This window comes from Dermacentor albipictus, chromosome 3, assembly GCF_038994185.2.
Source record: "Dermacentor albipictus isolate Rhodes 1998 colony chromosome 3, USDA_Dalb.pri_finalv2, whole genome shotgun sequence".
Classification (NCBI taxonomy): Eukaryota; Metazoa; Arthropoda; class Arachnida; order Ixodida; family Ixodidae; genus Dermacentor; species Dermacentor albipictus.
In genome coordinates, this window is record NC_091823.1 from 104425038 (window position 1) to 104450766 (window position 25729).

The following is a 25729-nucleotide window of genomic DNA, read 5'->3' on the forward strand; positions in this document are numbered from 1 at the left end:
TTTTATCTTCCTACTCGGCGCAATTCGAACGCACCCGCCGTCGCCATCTTTCCTTCATCGTCTCGCGCCTTTCTTCTCTCTTTCCTTCGCGTCGCGCCTGCGGGCGCCAGCGCCGCTTGGCTCGGGCGAATCACGGCCACTTATTTTCGGCAAATTGGCAGAGCCGCAAAGTTTGGATGGAAATAGAATAAAATTAAAAGGAAAGTAAAAAAAATATATATATAAACTCGACGCATATGACGCCTGCTGCCTTGAAATCCGGGAGCGAGTCACTCGTGAGCGGTGGCGGCTGGCATGTGTGTATCGTTTACGCTTACTTTTCCATCGTCTCATTCGTGATCTCTTTCTTTCTTTTCTCGCGCGAGGACCGCGGAGCAAATAGGCTGTGTCCATCGTCAGAACAAGCGGGGAGAAAGAGTGGGGTGGGGTGGGGGAGCAAGCGGTGGAAGAATCCGGGGGAGTGTGCAAGGGGTTCTGAGATATAACGGATGGGTAGAAGGGGGGGGGGGGGGAAGGGGAGACTCAAGGGGTTGTCCGGTCAGGGTGGGGTCCATGCGGCCATTGCCACGTTCACGCTGTCGGATTTTGGCGTCGAGAAAGGAGGAAATAAGAGTAATAACAGCGGGAACTGGCGCGTGCCGCGTTCTTTGTTCTTTTTTTTTTCTTTTCCTCCTCGTCTTCTCTCAATCGGTTTGTTTTACACTATTTCGGGGCGCAGCGCCGTCGCCGCCGCCGTCGCGGTTTCCGCCGCCGCTGCAGGGAGAGGAGGCAGAGCTGCAGGTTTGGGGAAAGGGCGGACCGGGGATTTAACCGCGAGCGCTCTCTCTCATCACCACGTGCGCCACTCTTGCGTTTTGACGTCTTTTGCTCTTTTGTCCGTAATGCCCGGCTCTTCTTTTACTCTCTCTCTCCCCCTCCCTGCCTCCCTCGCCATTTATGTAGCGGCCGTGCGTGGCCCTCCGGTCTGGGCCCGTGGCTTGGCAGTATAGTACTGGCAGCGAGAGCAAGCCGGAAAGGACAGACGTGCCGCTCTGCCTCCCCCCCCCCCCCCTCCTTTCGGTTCCGTCTCGTGTTCGCCGACACCTCACCGCTCGCGCCGTCTCTTTTGTTTGTGCGCCTTTCTTTCCCGACGTCTTCGCTGGAGCGGCTTTTGTTTGTGCCTTCATTTTCGCCGCTTCCTGGCAGTGCAACGTGTCTCCGTTGGAGGAGTGATGGGAGTCCCTGGCTGTAGTGCAAGTTTGAGGAAGGTTGGGGAGGCGGATGGAGACGGCGGTCTCGCGCGCGACGCTCTTTATTTGTTGTTCTTCAACGTCCCCCCCAGCTGCATCACGGCTGCATCCGTGGCTGCGTTGCGTATACTCTTGCGAGGTCGAGGAGGAGTCCCTTAGCGCAACGAGGTTAAGGTTAGCTCCCGTGCCGGTGTGGTTAGGAGAAGTATACAGCCACTGAAAGGAAGCCCTGCGCGGAGCGCGGCCGCGAAAACTTGGTCGCAGTAACGTACGTAATTGACGCCAAGTTTGCAACGAGCTTTGTCCCGCGTGCGGTGGTGGCTCTTCAGAGTCTTGTCTCTATAGGGTGTCACTCAAGAGCCGCTACATTGGCGACAACCAGATACACGAAAGTGCGACTACGTACTCGGGTAAACAGAATAAAGAGCTATAGACTCCCCCTTAACCGAAGAGGGGAGTCTGTGTGGCAGCTCAGGCTGCAAAACGAAATTCTGCTCCAGGCTCGGACCGAATCACATGTGCTATGATCATGAATCTCAGGGACAAAGTAATTGAGGAAATCGCCTTCTGCTTTAACGAACATTACTGATCCAAAGGTTACGTTCCGACCGAATTGTAGGAAGCCGAAATCATCACAATATCCAAACCGGGGAAGAAATCCACCCTCGAGGCGCTTAGACCCATACCACTCACGTCGTGTATGGGTAAGCTTTTCGAGCGAGTCATGCAAACACGACTACTGAGCTATATAGAAAAAGATCTCTTCCCGGCTACCATGTTGGATTCACATCACATCAAATGAAAGACTCTTAGGACTCGGCGTGCACAGCACATACGCCGAGCTAAAGGCGGCGGTGTACTTCTATCACAGAGAAACCGGCTGAGCCAAACTCGGTCGGGCAAAGAAATTCTCGCCAGATTAGCAGTACCGCCGTACCCGCAGCACTTCGATGAGGCCCTCGTAGCAGCACCGCAAGACATCCGCGGTATGGTCTCGGTCGCACCACCTCAAGAACATGAACCGAGACCGTAATGCCGAAAGAAGGGCAGAAAGAGTCAAGTGGCTCAATAACTAAATAAAAGACAACACTCACGACATGTATACAGACGTTGCCAGGTACAACTGGGGGGGAAATGCGCAGCAATAGTGATAGACTGGGATATGAAGACAGTCATTCAAAGGAGCCTCTGTGTACACGTCCCCAACCACCAAAGCAGAGTCCGTTGCCATAGCTTTGGCCTTCGAGAGCAGGAACACAGGGGAAAGCAGTGAATCATCGTCACAGGCTCCCAGGAAGTGCGCCGGCTTTATATATGAACGGCCGCCTACGCGGCCCCTACCCACAACAGTCATCAAACTACTGGGGCGTTAATTAACCCAGAAACACCGACTGGTCTGGTGCCCGCCACACGCCGGGCTCGAAGGGAACGAAGGGACAGATGCTCTAGCTCGACAACTTGTCAGCCGAGCGAAGCATCTCCACCCCGTCAACGAAACTCATTTAACAACTTCAAAAGGCATTCTCGCTCACCAGCGGTTGGGCCACGGACCTCCGTAAAATACAAACGGCTGTCTTTCAAAATTAAACAGTTTATTCGACGCTGTACCGAAACGCTTGTCCGTGGTGCGGCGGCTCGCCAGCATTGTACCACATCTGAAGGGGGTGCGATAAGAAGCCCGGAAATTTAGAGACTTTCCTGGGCGACAAAGTGGTAAATAGCATGGAGCAGTGGGAGTCACAGCTCGCCAGCTTTGACCAGCAGGTGCAACTGGCGCTTCTGGGTCGCGTCCGGCGGGCGGCTGAAGCCAGTGGAGTCCTCCCCACCTGTAACGTTCCGTTCCCATTTCGCTTTTCCGCCCTTTGCAAGAATGTTAGTTCTTCCTGCGCGCTTGAACGCGGAGTTTTATTTAATCGGTGTTGTCTCTTGTGCTGCGAGCAACCGGCTGATCCCGTTTTAATGAACCTGCATGGAAATCTCAATTTCACGAAAACGCAGTCGTTCTTTGTTTTAATTTTTTTGTGTGCGGTGCTGATTACACGAAAGCGTCCCCCTATTGGCAATTCCAGAATGCGTTACTTGTACTGGCTTGGACTAAACCTGGGAATGTTAGCCAGCAGCGGTGGCGCCTCACGCCTTTGTTGGCGGATGTGGAACATCCTTTTTTGTCGCAGGCTTCACGTGTAAGTGACCTTTTTTGGGGGAAGGCAGCTGGTTAAGTTACCTTCACCCTTCTACAAGAACCTATCTACTAGAACTAAACCTGGGTTAGGCCCAGGTTTAGTTCTAGTAAATAAACATAAACAACCCCGAAAGTGGATGGGAGAACGGTGCCGCGGTAGCTAACGTGGTAAGAGCTTCGCACACGTAATGCGAAGACTTAGGGTCGTACCCCACCAGCAGACAGTTGTTTCTTTCATCCATTTTCATTTCCATTAATTTATCATTTCTTTAATCGAATGAATAAGTACATGTAATTTCCCCTATGCTCTCCTTGATGCCCTTGTTTGTTGAATTCTTATGATATGACTGATAAAGATCGTGCCCTCGGTTTCCTTTCTTCTCGTTCTTTACGTGGTCAATGTGTCTTGAGATAAAAACAAATGAGAGTTCCGTTAGTGAGTCGGGGCCGCACCTTTGTTTTCGTAGCTGATACGTGTGATAAGGTCGTCTGCGTCCGATGACTGGTGCTTGTTCATGGTTGCAGTACGCAGTGTTTTAGGTACGGCTCGGGCTTGCGAATGCAGCGGGAGTTGGAACCTCCAATAGTTCGTCATGGTAGGCTTGGGAATGTGCATCACCGGTACACGAATATGCATTGCGATGACCAGAGCAAATAGTTCGGTGGGAGAAGGAAAACGAAATTTAGGCTGAGCATCAGCCGAAGCGGAGCGTGCTGCTCTTGCTCCAGCGAAAGACGCATGCGCGGTTTGCAGCGCGCGGAAGCAACGACGTTCCCGACTCCTTCGCGCACTCCGAGAATGGACGGACGTGCTCATTCCGCGGAGTTGCGAAAGCCCGCGTCGATGCGAAAAAAAAGTAGGAAGAAAGTCCTTAACGGCAGAACGGCCGTCATTGTCGTTGGCCACCCGCGCGTATAGAGCGGAAGATTAGGCGACCGTTTAGTCGCGGGGTGCCTCCGTCCAGTACGCATATGTAGTTCGAGCGCGTACACGTGACGCTCGCCTTGGACGACAGCGCGGGGAGCGGCTGCGCGCGCACGAGAAACGCAAAACAGCCGAGGGCGCTAATCAGCATCGCGGGTGCACCCTCCGTCTGTCTCCGCGCCATCAGCCATGCATTCAGCTGCTGCAGCGCTGCTGTGGCCGCATGCCGCGAAGAAGGGTGCCCCTGTTTTGAATGCGCGCGTCCTCGAATGGGAGGGGGGGGGGGAGAGGGGGAGGAAGCGACGCCGTTAGCGCAACAGGAATGGCGATGGGGAGAGGAGTGCTCCCTTTTTTTCCCCTCTCTCTTCGTCGACCCGTCCCGACAGAGCCCACACTTTCGCCTGGTGCTTCTTCCTTCGCTGCGTATACTTCTTCGCCTACCACGACCTAGTGTCTCTTAGTTGCGTGCATAGCTGCAACACCAGGAGTCGCCGGCTGCATGCTGTCTCTTGTAGGAGCAGATACGTCCTGCCAGTTTTCAGAATTTCGGCTATGCTCGTCGCGGTCGGTGTGTGAACGGCGATCGGTGTTCCAGTTAACAATCGTGCAGGGATGTCAGGCGCCTCCGGTTCCTCCCCTTCTTTTCTGCGTTGGCCTTTTCGTTTAAATTTCTCCTTTCCCGTTCGCTTTCAAGGGTCGGGTAGGTGAGTCGAACACCGTTCGACTGCTCGTTTCGCAGCGTTCTTGCAATGATGATGTACTGTAGGGCCGTGCGGGATAGCTGTATTACGAGCGGCAGCGGATCTAATAGCGATTACGTGGCTTCCTCGTACCCGCTTGACGAAGTACCCGCGTACGTCGTACCCGCTTATACGCTCCCATTAAAGTTTTGTGTGCTGTTTTACACGACCTCCGAAGCGCCGCCGCTCAGTACTCGATAAAAAAAAAAATCTCTATGAAAGTACAAAATACCATTCCGTCCCGGCCATGGCCACGTGTCAAAAAAAAAAAAAACGTTTCTCCGGGAGGCGTCGTCCTGTCATTTGACCCGGGATGCAGGGACGCAGACGCTGCACGCTTCTGCGATCTAGGGATTTAGAGGAGCGATGGGAAGGATGAAGGGGAGCGCCCATGGCGTCGCTCTTATACAGCGTCTTTAGGGGGATTGCTTTCGCGCGCGCCGGGCACCGTTCCCTATAGTACTTACCCCTCCATCCGACTTCCCCCCTCCCTCGGATTCCTCCTCGTGCTCCCCCCCGCCGGGGAATCGCTTCCCGCTTTTGTGCGCCGCACGCGAGCTCTTCGGTGGCGCCTCTTCGGCGCCTGTCCCGCAGCTTGACTGCCACGGGCCTGTACGCGTGCTTCTTAGGGAAGGAAAAACGCGGAACGCTTTCTATACTCCCCGCCCCCCGCGGTCGCCTGGTGTTCCCTTTTTTTGCCGCTTTCTTCTCTCCTCAGCCCTTCTCATCATCGCTCTTCATCCTTGAACCGTTGCTTCCTCCGAGCGACCCGAATGCCTCGATCCTTTCTTCCTCCCTAATGTACCTTTCATTCCTTCTTTCTCGCTCAACTTTGACGCGCGTCCCTCGATCATGAGCGCATCTGTAGCTGCGTATACTGTACGTCTGCTATTTCCCGACAAACTAAAAATGCCCCCTCCCCCGCTCCCCCATTTCCTTTCGTCTGGTGCGGTTGGCTTTGCCGCCGTCAGCGTATATCGCCGCCTTTTTGTGTGCTGCTCGGCGCCGAGTCGGCCGCGGGCCGTGCGTTATCTCCCATTTCATTGTTAACTCGCAGCTCGTGTATTTACTTTATCCCCGCTCTGTCGCATCGCGTGGACGTCTCGTTTCTCCACGCGCGGACATCGATCACATTAGCGCTTGGACCGTGTCCCATTCAGTCAACCGTCTTGGGAAAGATAGCGCCGTTTCTCTTCGGCCAACGATGACCTCTGTTGCGCGCGTGCCTCTGTGCAAAGATGCTGTCTCGTACACGACGTCGGGAGCAGGCGTATACTCGAATGGCTCGTCCGACATGTCCGTGATGAGAATTGAAGGCCGCACGCCTTCTTGTGGGATTGCGTGTATAATGGGAAGCGCGCAGCTTGCTTGTAGGTGTACTGCTGCGTATACAGTACTTGGTTTAAAGGCGCATGTCAACGTGGTCGCGGCTGCAGCGTCCCGGATCCTTTCACCATTGCTTGATAATGTGTGCATCGGTGACACGTCTATTGGGCCGGGAGAGCGCGATGGAACACCCGCCGCCTGTGGGGTGTTCTTTCGGTTAGCGTGGATGAGAGTTGGCTAGAATCATCTCGGCAACATGACTTCGCGAGGCCGTTGAGGACCGTAGGTGGGCGCACGTGTAGGAGAAACGGGGGTTTTGGGGGTGAGAAAAAGGAAAGGTTGGTCGGGAGGCGTATTTGGAATATCCAGAAGGTACAACGCATGGCAACCGCAGCACCACGCTATTGGCTTACGAGCCTGCGGGACGCCGTGATGTCACTCCTAGCAACGGCGCCAAGCGATAACTCTCGTTCCCGGTGCTCTCCGTACAAAAATCCCTCACGTGACCTGATAATAGGTGCCTAGGGACAGGATTGTTTACGGTTTTTGAGAAGGCATGATGGTGGCGCCGAGCGACGCCGTGGCGTGTTCGTTCTCGGCATGTTCGTTCTCCGGCTCGCGCGGACCGTGCGTTGTTCGACGTTGCTTATGTGATCGTGCTTGCGTTGCTTGTGTGTTGGTGGTAGGTTCTGTGTTACTTGGCGGAAAGCCGCGAGTAGTGGTGGTGCGGCAGTGCGACTTTCGCCTCGGTGAGCTCTGGCAGTACAGAATCTGCGTTGTGACCCGTGCTTCTAGCGCCTCGGCAGCGAAGTTCTGCGAACCGCGATGTGGCGTCGCCGTGTCCGACTTTGCTTAACGGACATTGAGGGATGTGCTGCTCGCTACAAGTCATGTAAATGCGACTGCGTCGATCGCCCATGCACTGTTCAGCGCTGATTGTGTACACAATTAAGTGTGCTGTGCTTGAAACGAGTGGTGCAGCCGTGCAGCGGGGGGTGGTGGAGGAGCAGAGTGGCTTAGGGGTCTCCATTTGCACGTTCACAGATATGTGCTCCCGTTTTGGTCTCATTAGCGGCTGTCGCGGGATTGTGGTGTGCTCCTTGCCTAGTATGAAGTTTACGATGCTAACACACAGCATGTTCGCGTTTTTCCGTGCTATGTGTCATTTGCATGATGACCGAGTTGAAAACAAGGCATATGTCTGTGTTGTTTGCATTTGTGTGTTGTAAATTACTTCCTATTGTGGAAGTTCTGGCAGTCTTAAACATAAACGTAAACATATAAACATATTTCTGTGTGACTGAAATTTTGAATTTCCCATAATAGCCTTTACGACTGATAAGCGGGCTACACAGCCTGTGTGAATCAGCTACCTTTTGTTGCGACCCTCTTCCATGTGGTAGACTGATGCATGGTGCGCGTTTATTTCTGTACTGTTGTAAAAACCATTTGTTTATTCACCCATGGAGTACAAATGTACTGCTTCTTCGCCGCAGTACATTTTAGTTGCGCGCTGAAGGATACTAAAAGTGGGAGGGGACCGCTATCACCCAGCATAGTATGTCCACTCAGGCGACCTGAGAGGCGGCGGTTGCGCGAGTGTATAATTAAAGAACTCTTTTTATGTCCAGTGACAATTGCCCCTTTCCCCTTTAGTATGCTTCACCGCAGTACATAGGAGTATTGCGAAAAAGGTAATCTTAAAAAGCTCAATTATGCAACGTTTCTTTCGTAGCTTGCTACACCGCAATACAGGGGTGTAGCATCGTGCAGTAAAGCATAATAAGAGTGGAAAGGGCACATAGGTTTACTCATTATTTTCAATTGTGATATAATTTGCAAGTGCATCTGTGCTCTTGGTAAGCTTTATTGACAATTCTTTGTACATTACAAATTCATATTGCCAGGAAGCTTACTAAGGCACATTCGCCATATTGTAATGCATTATTCACCTTCAATGCAGGAGCACAATGCGGATTCATGCCTATGCTTCTGGCTGGACTGCACGTGCTCTTTGAGAACTGATTCGTTGTTCATAAGTGCACTGGTACTTACTCTAAACTGGAGGGCTGAAGTTGATACGGAAGCACAATCTTTATTAAGAGGACAAGATGTTGCCAAGGTGGTTGTAGCACAGTTTTTTTTTCTTCGAGGTACCTTTTCTACTAGAAGCTTCCATTGCAGTGTTTCGAGCCTCTTTGAGCCAGCACATAGTCTATATAAACATCGGACACCGATTGGGAACATCACCTATGCTCTCTGCAGTAAGCTGCGCACAGGATAAGTTCATGCCTATCTATAGAAAAAAATGTAGCATGACCAGACTAAAAGGGGGTGGGCTGCAGCAATACTAAGTGTTAAATGTTGCCTTATCCTTTCTGTTGAGTTTTCTGTTTTGTGCTTTTTATTATGGATCCTCCACAATAACCATTAGAGTGCCGAACGTGAGCTTGTTGGTCTCAGATCTCATGGTTGTTACTAACAAAACAGTGTGATAAACAAACAAGGGCTTGGAGGCATCCTGTCACCTTGCTTATCTCATGGTGTTGCTTCATGAGCACCGTAGGCCTCCAGACCAACTAGGAAGGGAAATTTGTTGCAATCACTTCAGAACTGTATTGCAACCAAACGAACAGTGCTCTCAATGACAACATTTGGACAGTAGAGTGCTTGCACCCAGCAAAGTCTAAGAAGGAAGCATTCAGGATGTGCAAGTGGGCCTTTTGAATCTGGCATCATTGTTGAAGGGGCTTTGCCTGCTACCCTCTTTATGGATACACAAAGATGATTTCCTCTTTGAGAGGGATTGTTTCAGATGTCGTTACATGGCAACAATGCTGGGTGTATAGTAGCAGAGAAGCTTGTCTTTGCCCACTGTCAATAATATGTTCCTTTTCCAGTTCCTGTGGAAGTGCCTACTTTTTGTACACAAAGTGCTCTCCATGCATGCATGCATTTTTAGCTTGTAAAGATGTCTATTACCCTTTGCCTCAAGCTGGTCCTTGTTGATGTCACCCAAGAAGGCATTGTGGAGTATGGCGATGCGCACTTACAAATCAGTGTTGATGCCAGTGAAACCAGATTAATGGAGCTGCCATTTATTTCTGTCCACTCCATCTTCATCCAGTTACAATGAGCAGTTCTTTGTCCAAACAGAAGGCATATGTAGTTGGTCATGCATAGCCTACGCACTAAGATTTGTTGGCGTGCCTGAGAACCTTAGCAGTGTCTATATGCAAAAAACATTCTGATGTGTTGATGACTTCCTTCTCTTTATCACCCTTTGCCTGATGAAGCCAGCAACTTGGTCACCCGCCGTGGTTGCTCAGTGGCATGGTGTTGGGCTGCTGAGCACGAGGTCACGGGATCGAATCCCAGCCACGGTGGCCGCATTTCGATGGGGGCGAAATGCGAAAACACCCGTGTACTTAGATTTAGGTGCACGTTAAAGAACCCCAGGTGGTGGAAATTTCCGGAGTCCTCTATTACGGCGTGCCTCATAATCAGAAAGTGGTTTTGGCACGTAAAACCCCATAATTCAGCAACTTGGTCAATTAGATGTACAACAGGCTTCCCATTAGTTTTCTCAGCGTCTCCTTTACCAGGGTGCTGCTCATAGATATCTGTTTTCTTGACCTTGCACTGCACTTAAACCATGGCCACACCTGCTGAACCTATAGTATGCGATCAGAAAAGTGCTATACATCACGTTGCTCCAAACTCGTGACATGCGCTACAAGGCCTTGTGGAACACCCTCATTAATTTCCGCCCTCATCATACTGTATGAAGTTTCACATGACAAGTGCGACAATTAACATCTGCTGGTTTTTCAGTGCTATTCCTGTCCAGCTTGCTGAAAGCTGTCCCGAGTGTTTCAAAAGCAAGACTGCTGTCGGACAAGAAGTGCATAAAGCAAGGGTAGCAATAACCATATATGTCACACAAAATGAAGGTCACTGAGTGTACAGGCGATTTAATTCTTATCCAACAAGCTTGGTTCTCCCTTTGCAAGTGAGTAAACCCAACTTGCCCCAAAGACATGGCCTGTGACAAACTATGTGCCAGATGCTGTGTCCCCTGCGAAGCCGAAGATGTGTACAACATCCTGACACCCATAGTGGCTTCTACACTGGGCAAACAGGCTACTACAAGAATGACCGCCTCTAATAATATGCTAATAACATGAAAACGTGCAGAGATTTGGCTATTCATTGGGTCCAACTGCAGGTGCAAGCCACTCTTCCACCAGATTTGTGTTGTTCACAGGAATTGGAGCTATACAAATGCAGACAAAAACAGTGATGTTTGAAAGTAGTTGAGTTCAACTATATTCTGCACAAACAGTGCTACTTACAGCGCCGGTACCTTGTAGCTACATTTCATGGCTGTCCCGCCATTCAAAGGCACCATTCTTGAATTATTAACTTCTATTTATACTTATGGTGGCCACATATTGCAAGTACATATCTACATTTGTGCAATATGGTTAAATGATGTCAACTATGATAGCCATTCCTAATCTGAGATGCAACAAAAGAACTAATATAGACAACAAATTGCAATTCAAGAAGACAACCCGTGCACAGGATAAGTGATAGACTTCCTTTTATTGAACAAAAGTCACATGTGTCGCACGTCACCAGCAGTGGGTAGCAAACTTGCAAGCTTGGGTGACAGAGGCAAAACTTAGCAAAATGCTACACTCATACTCAAATGTATAATGGCCTATGACACAATAAACTACATTATATTGTACTGAATGAAAGGGCAAGACTCCATCCAAGAACACATTACGGCACAACATAATTGACATGGTGTAAAAGATGTTAACACGCCTTCCCCATAAAAAAAGAAACACTGAAAACATGCCTTAAAGGGCAATGTGCAGTGTCTGAAAGCAAGGAAAAACAACCCAAAAAAGGTTTCGCTAAGTCTTTCAATGATTAAAATTGTCAAACTGTCTTGTCACTTCTTAATGGATCTGCATTGTGTACTAGGGTGTTCTGATAAGGCAGTTTCAGCAAGTGTATTGGAAAGCAGTGTTCCCAGTCTGTGCCCAATATTTCGAATTTAAAGAGGGTCAGGCTGCCTTTCAAAGATGTACATTTTAATTTATAAAACAGAAAAAGGCAAGCAAAATTGCTGTGCTTTAGAAATTCACTTAAAGCAGTGCTAGTAAATTAAAGTATTAGTTTTCACTTATACAGCTTTCCACCTCTAACATTGTTTATCCCAGTTGTAAAAAGATGGGAATTCCTTTTTGAACAGAACTTTTTAAACTATATTTAACAGACGAACCAAATACATCATAAAAGTGGCATTTCGCATCTGCAACAACTTCAATGTACTTGAAATTCAGCATATTGGGACATGGAGGAAGCCATAAAAATGCAATAACGGCCCGAGAGAGTTCTCTGCAATTAGGTGAAGAAATTGGCACATACCTGCAACATTTATTGATATCTAGGGTGAACTTTAACATCCAATGCAATATAGGCTCTTTCGGGACTGTTTATAACGTTTTGTGCCAGCGCACATACGTTAAAACACTATTCAGTGCTTGCACGCCGTGTCGATGTATGCCGAATTGCATTAACAGGACGTGAGCAGCACAGTAATCGCAAGGGCGTTTTGTTTCCTCTTGAGGGCATCGCGCTGCGTATCATTAGTAGTAGTGGTGGAATACGACTCCATCTCACAGGTTCCGATCTTGTCAGCATGGTTTTCGCCCAGCGATCCTCGCAGCGTAAACTGTCGCACCGGCGTAGATCCCGATTCCTATCAATCGGTTGTCGGCATGGGTTTCGCCCAGCGATCCTCGCAGCGTAAATTGTCGCACCAGCGTAGATCGCGATTCCTATCAATCGGCAGGGCGGAGACGGCGCTTCGATGGATGGGACGGAAAGTCGCGTCACCCTCGGCTCGCGACCGCGCCAGCACGCCAGTTTCACGTAGCCGCGTCTGCGTGCCAGCCACGACAAAACGTTGGCCACGGCGTTGGCCACGACACGCAACAAGCTACGCGAAACCGCTGGTGATGAGAGTACGTTGTTAGGCATGACGCCACGGCGCGTCCCCGCAGGCGGCAGCCAATAGCGTGGCGCTGCGGTTGCCATGCGTTGTCCCTTCTGGATTTTCCAAATACGCGGTCGGGAGAGCATTCATCCTAATAGGGAGTGGTCGCATGACGTCACGTAGGTGCCATGTTGCTGCCCTGTGCGTATAGTTTCCACTGCCCCTCTGGAGGTAAGCTGATTCAGATGAAGCGCGGCTTTTTCACTGTGCTAGCTGTTCAACGATGCGACTGTCTATGTGACGTCAGTGCACAGCGATAAGGTTTAAGGGACGTACAGGGAGGAGAGCTATAATGTTAGGTGATGATGTATTAGTACGGTCTGAACCACCACTTCTCTGAAGAGGTAAATCGGCCGATTTGGCCTGCGTCTATTGCACAAAAAAAATGAAGAAAAAAGAAATGCAGGCTGACGTCGCAATGAGCCCACGAATGGTCAGTCGAATGCTAGGTCAATGTGCTGTAGGACAAACATAACTGAAACCTAGCAGCTATATATGTATACTTCGAGGCAGGAGCGGCGGACGTTGGTGCAGCCGGCCACATGACCACTTTAGACAAGTCTGATTCAGACCGCACCATGAACTGTAAGATAGAATCGCGTAAAAGGGCTCCCGCCTGGCTGTATAGCTGCTCTCAATCGAACGTCGTTTCCTTCGCGTTCTCCTTGGTTCGGCTTCGGCTTCGAATACTGCCCGTTCTGCTGCCGTAAATATTTGAACTTTCTGGCTTCGCTTAAGTCACCGCGAATCGTTGTTTCACGCGCCCTGCCCTCCCGAATGCGCGCCATCTTGAAATGGCCGCGGTGGCCTATATATAAAGTTGCACGAATCCTCGGCCGAGTGGTCGGTCGTCCAGCCGACGGTTTATAATTCATCAATCCGTGTTTCGGGTATCGCTGTCCGCTTAAGTGCGCCGACGTGTTTCTCTCTCTCTCTTCATTCTTCGTCTTCATTTTCCGCGTCGTTAAGCAGGCTTCGACTGTTTCCGCGAGCGCTGCAAAAGCGCCCGCGGTGTCTTCTTTCCAGGCGCGATCGTTAAAAGGGCACGCGCACTCTCTCCGTGTCCGAACCCTGGGCAATTTCCTCGCACAGCCCCCTTGGCTCTGTGTGACCCCCTTGCCCGGTCTTAATGGCGTGTCGTCTTGCATTGGTCCTTCGAGACGACGACCCCTTTTCTTGGGTTTGTCTTTGGGCTTTCGTATTCTCGTCCCGTTTGTTTCGCTCGCTTCGCCAACGGTCTCGGCGTTGCGAGAGAGAGAGAGAGAGAAAAAAAAAGGAGAGACATAGAGAGAGGCTCAAGCATCCATCGGAAACGGGCGCGGAGCAGCTCATGGCGTTCGCCCGAAATTTCGCTTGCGAAAGAGCGCGCCCATCGACCCTCGCCAATGTCGGTGGTGACGAATGACACGCTTCTCTCTTGTCGCTGCCACTCGCCGAACGAGCTTGCAAGCAAGAAGAAAAAAAAAAAAGAAGAAAAACGAGGTGAAGAGAGAGAGAGAGAGAGAGAGACGGAGGGAGGGAGGGAGGGAGGGAGGGAAATTGGCCGACCTTTGACGTTGCGCTGCATTTAGGTCGCAATAATCAAGACAGAGAAAGAAGAAGAAATGGAAGGTTAAGTGATCACTGTCGCTTTCCATGCGTCCGGCGATGTGAAATTGTCGGGCTCAAAAGGGTATTATCGCTCTCCCATGCCCACTCTTGCGCCGTTCTTTCGGCGGTTACGTCCGAGCGTTCTGGGGTTCCGCAACTCCCGTGCGTGCCAAAATACGATACGAATACGAACGAGAAGAATACGGTGCTTATTTATTTATTTATTTATTTATTTATTTATTTATTTATTTATTTATTTATTTATTTATTAGAAGTGATTTCAGGGTCCGAGCACCTGCACATAAAGGACTGGTTACATGCACGCAAAAATGTGCAGAAACTTTATGACTTACAGAAAACACCTTCTATCGCAGTATTGGACGCGGTATACCGACCATAATGGCTGCGATGGAAGCGTGGAGCTAGGTTTGTTCGGCAGGATGGGACAGCAACCTTAAATATGCCATCCGTACGCGTTGTATAGTGTACATGGAGCGATATGACATTATTATATGCCTCGTATATAATACAGTGTATATGCAGAAGGGGGTGAATGTTTAACTTCGATCCCCCGTGCAAGGAATGAACGGAGAAAGAGGTTGCGGGTTCGATTTGCCCGGCCTCATTCCGATCGATGGCCGTCTATAGCAACACACACACACACACGCACACACACGCACACGCACACACACGCGCACACGCACGCACACACACACACCTACCACATAACCTGTACCACCCGCCTCTCCATATAGGCTCTACGTTGGTTTTAGACGCTTATCAATGAATGAATCAATGAATCAGTCAATGAACGAATGAATCAAAATAAAGCCTTATCGGTCTGCGGAGTCTTGTTCAGTGGTTTAGCAAGTGGGCTACTATAATTGCCTTTGTTGGCAGAAGGCTGCTCGACCTTTGGCTTATGACGGCTAGTCACACAGGGTTAGAAAAACAAACGCAGATAAGCTAGTAGTCGAGCTCAGATTAAGGGCCCCTAATTAGGGTATATAACATATCATGGGGTCAGAGTGAACAGAAGTGTCTTGAAGGGCGGCAGGGGATTTGGCGGAACGATAAGGCTAGAAAACTTGTAAGCAACAGAAAACAAGAGTCGGCTGACACAACGGGACAGGGTCAACTACACGAGTGTTGGGACTGATCTATCCATGATGGCCACACAGTGCGAGGAAAACACTTACGCAGGAAAAAAGGACACCGGGACAAGACGCATTTTCCTGTAAAACAGTGATTTGGGCTTGTTGGTAAGACATCGTGAGGCTTATAGCGCGTGAAAAAGACAAGGACGAAAGTGAGACGTGACACACACAGGCGCTAACTTGCAACAATCTTTATTTCGAGCAAGGGACTGATACATATACAGAACTTTTTCGCGTACATCATATACAGTCGCGGACAGAATAAAATGGACCACGGGATTTCCGAAAACGTTCAATTCCCGAGCAGCCTGTAGCAGTAACCAGTAAAACTGGCCACGACAACGTTGTTAGCATATTCTAGTCGAGGTCCAAAATGCAAATACCAGATTGCGTTGTGAGGTTGCGGAGATATTCAGCTTTTTCTTAGATTTCATGGTCCATAATATTCTGTCCGCGACTGTACATGCGCTGTTTGCAAAAAAACCCTTACACACCATTGCGCAGGTACGATAACTCTTTGCGGGAAAGGGCAGTCGATGGTTTAGACACACAGTTATCCCCAAGCCTATCAATCATTTCTGCTTCTATAATTTCGCGAGTTATCCTACCTCGGGCTCTTCCCACAATGGAGCAGTCTCTGTATGCTGGAACACACGTCGACTGGTCACCATCATCCACCCCGGCAACAGTGCACCTGCAATGCCTGAAGTGGGCGTCAAGGAACCCACCCCGCTTTTCTTCTACATTATACCGGTGTTCCTTTAAACGCTCGTTGAGGCACCTTCCGCTTTGCCCCACGTAGTTCTTCCCACACTTTAAAGGAAGCTTGTAAACAGCTGCTTCCACACATTCAACGAACGGTTCCTGGTGTTTCTTTTTGCACCTGCGCTTATCAGAGAGGCCTGGTCTGGTTAGTCTGGTTAGTGAAATTTTGCTTGAAATAAAGATTGTTGCAAGTTAGCGCCTGTGTGTGCCACGTCTCATTTTCGTCCTTGTCTTTTTCACGCGCTAAAAGCCTCACGCATTTTCCCCCTGTGTAAGTGTTACCCTTGCGATGTCTGGCGATCATGAATTCATACCGACTCGTTCAACTCTCGTGGCTTCTACAGTCATCTATCCGGCTCGTAATGGACTTAAATAGGACGACGATGGTAATAATAATAAAGGTTCACAGCACTATGCCATGCCACCCGGACAACGACCGATGCAGTGACCCTGCAGGTATAATAAAGTGGCTCGCCCATGAAACTCGCACACAGAGGAGGGGGGGGGGGGGGGGGAGACGCGATGTCGAGGAGATTGACGCAATGGAGTCGCGTGCTTCGTCTATCCACTTTCTCGCGTCCTTGTCTGTGAAACTCGCACTTCGAGTGCAGCATCTATAGTGTTATAGCCCTTGGGCAAAATATGCCGGGCGGAGGCGATAGCGTGCGCTGCACGACCGCGTTGAGTGACGAGTGAACGGGGGGTAGTGCGGCGCCGGCGAGTGAAGAGCGCCGGCAGCGGGGATGGAGCTGTCGACGATGGCTCGTCAACCCTTGGCAGCTGTCAAACGGCGGCGTCTCGTGACCCACTGCGAATCACACGTGGGCAGTGGGGGAAACACGCCTTCGCGTGGCCGGAACAGCTGCATGCACACCTGGGAAGGCGCATTACATTACATGGGTGACAGCTATATAGACGAGCGAGTTCCCCGCCGCATTCCTGTGTGTTGCTTGGGACCCTGCGACCATTTCGCCGTTAACGAACGGAGAGGGCCTGGACGGCTTCCGGCTTTTCCCATTCGCATAGAGCGTGCTTATTTCTGTTTTCTTTTTTTTTACGGGGAAAGAAAGACAATCGCGAACAGAAGGGCTGAAAAAGAAGAAACAGAAGCCCGCAGGTTTTCAACACTTTTTTCAGTATATACGAATAATCAAAATTTTACAACTCAATTTTGCCGTATAAAAAAACGAAAAATTATGCACGTGTAAGTATTTATGCATGACGGGCCTATTACTTCTTTGAAAAACGTAGAAAGAGATTCCTGCACGCCGAACAAACTTAAAAAAAAAACGCGGCTTGTTCCCAGGGCACAACATGTGACCAGAATTTTCTGGGGGCTGCAGGCCCACTGGCTGCCTTGGAGAGTGCAAAGCAAAACCGGGTTGCCTCTGTGACTGAGGTGGAAAAAAAAATACTGCATTGTATTATATGACGTCCTCGGCTTCGAAGCCTCCCAATAAAAACGTTAGGAAGAAGTTTGAACATTTCACGAGATGCATATAGATTTAGCGTACAGCGTAAAAAAGACACATTGAACGTTTGATACGACATACAAGTTTTATACGTATACAAAAACAATAAATAAAGAAACTAACAATAAATGCTCGTTCGCTTAATCTGACGGCTAAGAAACCGTGGTGCGCGGACGGTAACAAAAATGTTAACGGACAGAAAGTTGCCCCCGAGTGACCCATATAATTCCGCCCCTGCGTTCGGGCGAAGCTTTGTACAAAGGTTAAAGGTGACAGGCGGTCAATTCTTTCCCTTTTTCCGCCGCCCTCCTAGTTTCTTCGTTTTTTATTGGTCCTTTATTTCTCACTTTCTTTTTTTTTTCCTCCAAAGCCTCCGCACTGTCGCTAGCTCACGACCGGGGAGGAGGGGGGGGGGGGTCAATGCACTGCGCCGCAGATTCGGCGATCGCCCGCGTGTGTGTGTATCATATTGACCGAGCCGCGCTCTGTTTGAAACCGAAATGTGCGCCTTAATTCGCAAATGTATGAATAGCGTTTATGTGAAAGTCTGGCGTTGTTCTGTTCGAGCTTCTTTGATTGTTGGTAACTTGTCTGCCTCTTTCCTTTATTTATTTTTTTTTCATCTCATACTATGAAAACCGTGCTTGAAACAAGATGGCCAGATGGGCGCGAGTTGGTTAATGGCCGTTAAAAAAAAAAAGAGGATTTTAAAAATGATAGAACAGGCAAAGCGAGCTTGACAAAGAACTACAAAAAAAAAGGGGGGGGGCGCTTCATAGCGATGCGCGCCTCTCTCGGGCAATGTGCTGTCGCAGGCGCGCAAACTACACTTAAAAGGAAAAGTATACTATAGCTGAGGCATAGGTACATATACCCGTAACAGTGTGTCAGTGAACCATCCTTGCATCAGGATGGATATTATAATAGTTGGACTGGTTATCATTTCATTATCCGTAATACTACTACTACTACTACTACTACTACTACTACTACTACTACTACTACTACTACTACTACTAATAATAATAATAATAATAATAATAATAATAATAATAATAATAATAATAAAGTAGGGGACATGAACGACAAGACATGAACGAGAGCTCAGCACAAAAAAGAGAGGGAGAGAATCGGCGTTTGTTTGTGTCATCTTTTCATGTGCTTTCACGCTGAAGAAATTGATTATTTGAATCAGTCGTGATGGTCATTGTCGAAATTGCGCCCTCTGTCCTTCGCGTACACGAGTCCCGCATAGTCTGTATCGCGTAGTCTAGTCTTGTCGGTCTGTCTGTATATATGTGTGTGTGTGTGTGTGTGTGTGTGTGTGTGTGTGTGTGTGTGTGTGTGTGTGTGTGTGTGTGTGTGTGTGTGTGTGTGTGTGTGTGTGTGTGTGTGTGTGTGTGTGTGTGTGTGTGTGTGTGTGTGTGTGTGTGTGTGTGTGTGTGTGTGTGTGTGTGTGTGTGTGTGTGTGTGTGTGTGTGTGTGTGTGTGTGTGTGTGTGTGTGTGTGTGTGTGTGTGTGTGTGTGTGTGTGTGTGTGTGTGTGTGTGTGTGTGTGTGTGTGTGTGTGTGTGTGTGTGTGTGTGTGTGTGTGTGTGTGTGTGTGTGTGTGTGTGTGTGTGTGTGTGTGTGTGTGTGTGTGTGTGTGTGTGTGTGTGTGTGTGTGTGTGTGTGTGGTTTTATGTGCTTGTTATTTTCCATTGAATAATAAGCGCTAGCGTGTATTTTTTATACTTTGTCCTGCGTAATTACTACAGCCCAAAGTACGAAGACGAAGGGGAGACACAAAGAGACGGTTTCGTGCGCCGTATTTGTTTTGCCCTGACTTTGTCCTCGTTTGTGCTGTTTCGAATCTTGTTTTAAAACGTATTCAGTTTTCGCCGGAGGCCTGCACGGCGGCTCGGCTTGGGAATGCTGCATCGGCGCTGCAACGTAAGCGCAGCTGTAATGCAGAATTGCGCTGCGGCATAAGTGTGCAGCGTGAAGTGGACATGCCCGTATATGTTTCCTGGTGTGCGTATACATAGGCACATTAGTCCGTCGTGCGAGAAACCTTGCTGCATGCTGTACGACGACGCGACGTCGCTTTGGAAGTAACCGGAATGGCGTGCCTGCCGGGGTCGCTGGCACCGAAAGCGGGCAGCGTATACCATCCCGTTGGAGCCATTAGGGTGGCCTCATTAAGATGGCGCCCATATGTGTTCGTTCTTTCTTTCATTTTTTTCGGGGGGGGGGGGTAGTTCGGTGTTTATGCTGTTGGCGCGTGGCTTTTAACGCCTACGACGAAGTCAACTGCGATGTCGTGCCGCCCGTTCCCTGTAAATGCGCGCCCCGGGTCATTTGCCTCATCTGTGGCAACGAAGCGCGTTGCTCTAAAGTGTAAGCCGCGAACCGCTGCAAACGCGCCCACATACACGCACACAGATGTGCGCGAGTTCTTTGGTTGTGCGCTTGTGCGTTGTGGGGTAGGAGATGCTCTCTCTCTCTCTCTCTCTCATTACTGTCATCATCGTGCTTCGTGTAATATACACATGGCTGCGCTCTTTACGCCCACTGTTCGTGGGCGTGCCGCGCCTCATTTTGGTTGCTACGCGTGTATAGCTAGCGACACGTTGACAGTCCCGTGACAGTCTAGCGACAGTGTCCATCCACGCTCAAAAGCGAATCGCAAAGCTTCCAAACGCGCGTCGACGACAAGGAAGAGGGGGTGATGCCGTCCGCGGGCGGACCTGTATAGGCCTTGCAAACGCGCTCCTCCTCCGAGCGAACGCCGCTTATCAAGTGCGAATACATAGCAGGCCCGTCCCAAGACTGACGGATCACTAATGGCGAGGACCGAGTACAAAACACGCTGCGCGCCATCCGCCACATTTGGCCCCCGCTATATAGACCCCGTCGACGACAACTTGGACGCTCGTTTTTGGAGGTTCGCGTTTCAGTTTGGCGCCGGGCGTGCTTCGTAACCTAGTCGGGCCTGCCGCCGGCGTGCTTGCGTGTGACGATGATTGATGAAGTGTGGGGGCGCATCGTTCCAATAATAAGCAACGCAAGGAGCTTTGAGAGACGCCGCACTATAGAGGACTCCGGATGAAGTCAAATCAAATTTGGGGCCGTTTATATGCAGACAGATTAGCCACGGGGAAAAAAAAAAGAACGTAGAAGGGGATTTGAGAGACGCCGCACTAGAGGACTGCGGATGAAGTCAAATCAGATTTCGGGCCGTTTATATGCAGACAGATTAGCCACGGGAAAGCAAAAAGGAAAAAGAAAAACGTTGTAAACAGCTCGACAAAGCACCGGCCCCTTGTTTGACAGCAGCACGCAGATACAATCTCTCATCAGTTTCAACCAGAAAGAAATACATGAGGATACACAGAAAGCCGAAACACTTATATACGAGGGCACTACAGATACGTAAGTTATTGTGCAGCGTTGGTTATGTAAGAAGGAGTTCCAGAGGTGATCAGTTGGATTATTTATGCACAATCGTAGTACCTACACATTATGTTCATATTTCGTGTATTTCTGACGACTTTCACGGTATGTACAGGTGGACAGATCAAACTTGTAATTTCGGCCAACTCGGCTTCCTCAACTCTTCCTTTACTGAGCCTATATATAAATGAACTAGTTTGATCGACAGCTTTTCCTACATATTTTTAAGCATTTCAGTCGGGACGTTTCTACTATCAACGCCACGCACCGTCTTAAATGGCGACTGAACTTTACCTATTTGTCAGATATGACTTTTTTTTCAGATTTAGGAGTCTGGAAAAATAAAACTTCGACTAAGATTATCGTCAGAACTAACATTCAGTGCTCCTAGCACTATACTTCAATAAAAAATACACAGAATATGCGCTGTGGTCGGCTCGGCAACCTAAATAATAATGGCAGCAGTGTGAAGACACAGAAGCTTATTGGGATAAAAGCAACCCTCCTACCCCCTCCGTAAGTTGCTTTTATCCATCTGCGTTTCGACAATGTGTGTACGAATTATTACCAGCAATCAATTCCCGTAGTGTGGAGTTCACGAGTGCACAAGAGCATGCCGTCTATTTCAGACCGACCTTCGAGCGAAGCTTGACTAGTAGTCTAATATCTGACATTTCGAACAACGCTTGCGCAAGTGTCCTTAATCATTACTGTACTATATTGTGCAACATTCAAGATTTACTGCACAGCAGTGTACAGGAATTGGAACAAAGTACGTAGAGGCTCCAAGCGCCAGTTGAACGCCCGCCAGAGCACCTCGCTTGCTGAAAGAAGCTGGGCGAAAGCAATAATCTAGTATTAGGAGGCTTCTTCGTGCTCCGTGACCTGACAGCTATTGCTTCGTGAGCCTAAAAAAAATGGAGTAAAAAAAAAAGCTAGCCAGGCGCCTGGCGCAATAAGGAAAAACAAATGCTTCCTGCACAATAGGAGCTTACCCAATTTCACATTTTCGAAGCGACTGCTTTCCCGCATAGCATGAGCATTACTATGGCTAGTATTGACGCCAATAAACATGCGTGATACCTCTTCCTTGCATGGTCTGACTTGCAAAATTGACTTGCACTCTAGAAGCCAGGCTCATATTTCGTATATGTCAGATGTTTCTTTTTTTTTTTACTCTCCGTAAATATACTAAAAATATAGCTGATTATTACTCTCTTTCAGGTTCCTCGAGATGCTTCTTTCAAGTTGCACGTGCAAATTCTAAAAAAAAAAAAATCTATCTGAGCACTTATTGCTGCTTTACAACCATTAAAAAAGAAAAGCAGTGATCAGGCTATAATTTTACGTATCCCGGTAAACGTTTCGACTCGTTAGAAAATAAAAGCACCGAGATTATACAAGCACATTCCTAGCGGTAATGAAAGAGTTAACGAGCTCCATAGGCTCGGTACACGGGCGTTGCTTGTATACCACCCCGTAGGAATGCGGCCGTTGTTGGCGCCAAGTCGAACCCGCGACCTCGCGTGGTAAACAGCGGCGGACGCCAAATTCCCGGAGCACCCCCCCCCCTCCCCGTTACAGCGGGTTTGTAATCGGATACGCAGCATTAGTTGGGTAAGGTTATATGCGAGGTAAGGTTATATGCCTTATACTGTCGGGTGGTCGCTGCCACGTTGTGCGCATATGCAAACGAGCATGTGCGCGGAGAGCGTTTTCTTTCTTTCTTTCTTTCTTTCTTTCTTTCTTCCTTTCTTTCTTTCTTTCTTTCTTTCTTTCTTTCTTTCTTTCTTTCTTTCTTTCTTTCTTCTTCTTCTACTTCTTCTTCTTTCTTTTTTTTCTGTGCTGATGTTCCTTCGTCGGACGTCCCGACGGCGTGGGAAGCGACGACAGCCCCACGGCGCGCTTGCTTGCTTTTTTGCTATAAGGCAGCACCCGTGCGCTTCGGGATCGAGTGCCATTTCTGGCTGAAGTGCATGCTACGTGGAAAACGACACGTCCGTGTTTCAAGCAGCGCTGGGAAGACGCGTCGCGGCTTTCCGTTTTCGCCAACTCGATGCACTGCTGCGAAAACTCTAGTATAATATGCGGTGACACTGGCAAAACTGCAGGCGTGCTCGCCCATTTTTTTTTTTTTTCGTCCCTAATCCCTCTGCTATTCTTCTGTTCAGCGGACGTCACGTACCGGCGGATTAGTATAAAGGCGGGCTGTCGACGAGCCGTTCTTTTGTTTCCCATTCCCGATTTGCTGACACGGCCCCGTATAGTTTTCGCTTCACTTACAAGACTCCTCGGGGCTAATTTTGCCTTGCACGTTGACGCGTGGTTTGCATGCTTGCTTGCCTGCTTGTTTGTTTGTACCATTTGTGGCGTGTCGTTCGCGCGTGTGAAAGTTCAGTTACGTTGTCTTGGGCCTGGAGCATCGAGAGCCGCCTTATCAGGTCCGATATCGTCGAAGGCGCTGAGGTACAAGCGACGCCTGTCGGCGCACTCGTGCGTTTCTTTCACTTACATTGTTCCAGCACCGCTAACCTTTTGCCGAGGTACAAGAGAGACCATAGTTCCTGGAATGAAAGGGATCCTTGTTCGTGCGTATATATATATATATATACACACATATATATATATATATACATATATATATATATATATATATATAGACACACACACACAGCAATACCGGGCTCGCGACAAGGGTGAATGCGAAAGAGGTCCTCGATTACAGAAACGAGAGTCATTTTTCGTCCGCTCGTTCTACCCCATGCTCCCGCGCCCGCCGATGCATCCAGGCAGGGCGGAAGTGGTTCTCTCTCTCTACCGGAGCGATTAAAAGGCCGCGGCCCCGGCGATCGTCGATGTCGTCGGAACGACGTCGCTTCCTCTCCCACACCGCGGCTCGGTGCACCCCTTCCCCTCGATTTGGTCTCGGAAGGGAATTAGAAGACACGCCGCGTCGGTGGGGTCGAGCTGCTTGCTGTTACGGCTCGGGCCAACTCACGAGGCGTATCTGCCCTCTCGCAGCGTCGAAGGCGGCGTAATGAAATTGGCTGGGAGAGGGGGAAATGACGGTGGGAAAGGAAGGAAGCGCAGCGCCCCCAGGAAACGGCCGCGATCTCGTCCGTCCACCGCGCGCGATGACGGTGTCGACGGCGGTTCTCGGTTCTCCACCGAGAGGGAGAAGAAAGTATAGAGAGTGATGGGCTCGAATATGATCTTGCTTATTAAAAAAAAAAAGATGCTTTATATATATATATATATATATATATATATATATATATATATATATATATATATATATATATATATATATATATATATATATATATATAACGTGCTCATTTTTTTCCCTCCTTCTGTTTCTTTGTCGTTTGACCGGTGTGCGCCGTTAATCGTTCACGTCGAAGCACGCGACAACCTGCGCGACGTGTAACTCGCCGCGAGCTCGTTCCACTTATCATCGCCGGCCAACGGCGGGCGACGGTGCAGGAAAAGGCGGCGCTGAAAATTGGGCCGATTGGCCCGCTTTGTTTTCGAGCGTCGGCGGCTGACGTCCAGCGCGTCTCAGCGTTATTAGTGAACCGTTTCGAGCTGACGGTGCGTCGATGTTTAGGCGACAGCAGCCTCGTATTAACTTACGTTGGCGTGTATGTATACCGGGTAGTCAAGTATTCGACCAAGCCTCGTCTGGTCAGGTAGTATGTTTAACGAAACAAAAGTTACGCTCACTGGCCATTTCACAAGTAGTCGGCGTTAAGGAACCCGTACGGGTTCCTTGTTCACAATATCGTTTCAGCGAACACTTTCAAAGTGTTTCTATTTCATGGACTGGTCCACTCGAATAGGCGGACATTACTTAAAAAGAAATGATAAGCACAATAGACTAATTAACAAAAACACTAAGTTTTTAACTAGTTACCTTACGGCACATACTACAATTTACGAATTCTAGCCGGGGAGTTCGTAAGACGCATCCACTTGGAACGAATCATCAGGATAACACCAGTTTGGAGATATTAATTCCCGAACCTTGCGGAGAAATCCATTGGCGTTCCAGTTACTTTTGTGCTTCAATGCATAAAATGACGTTTCATTAAGAAAGTAAGTGGAACGACAGTGCATTTTTACCGCAAGTCTGACGGCGCATATCTCGTAAATGATGTCATCCACACAATTCTTTTCAAGTGGATATGCCTTCCAGTCTCACCAGTTAGAATTTCTAAATTGCAATGTGTGCCATAACGTAATACTTAATTAGTTTATTTTTGTTAATCAGCCAATTATGCACTTCAGTATATATATATATATATATATATATATATATATATATATATAATAGAAATAACTTTATTCATTATTAGTATCGTAGGGTTAATGGGTGGGGACCTTAGTCGAGGGTTCCCACACACATATACAAAGTGATCACATTTAAGTGTTACGGAGTTCTTAAAAATAACCTGTTGCAGATAGCATAACTATAGTCCTTGAGTTGGATTGTTCAGAGGCGGACATATTACCCAAAACAAGGAATCGAAACACATATTCAACTAATGAATAAAAATCTCCTAATTATCGTTTGAATTAGTTACTTTACGGCACACTTTGCAGGGCAAGAATACCCTATCAGGCCAACCTGCGTTAGTACATTTCTCCTTTGCGTCAGGCCATTCAGCGTCCCGATTAACTCTTCGCTCGCAGTACGTGCTGCGAATGCTTTGTACGAAGGCACCGTGCCGAGGACTCCTCGCCGTTCTGCAATGGCCTCCGAGATTTACCCCCGCGCGCGCTCCGCGGTGGATCTCGGAGGCCATGGTTCTGCCCTCTTCTTTCGAATCT

General features: G+C 48.9%; 1 protein-coding gene across 1 annotated transcript in view; it reads left to right on the forward strand.

Annotated features, from left to right (window-relative positions):
• The window catches only part of LOC135904895 (CD9 antigen-like), a 110633-nt gene that overhangs the window by 36337 nt on the left and 48567 nt on the right, over positions 1 to 25729 (forward strand). The gene's annotated exons all lie outside the window — the stretch shown is intronic.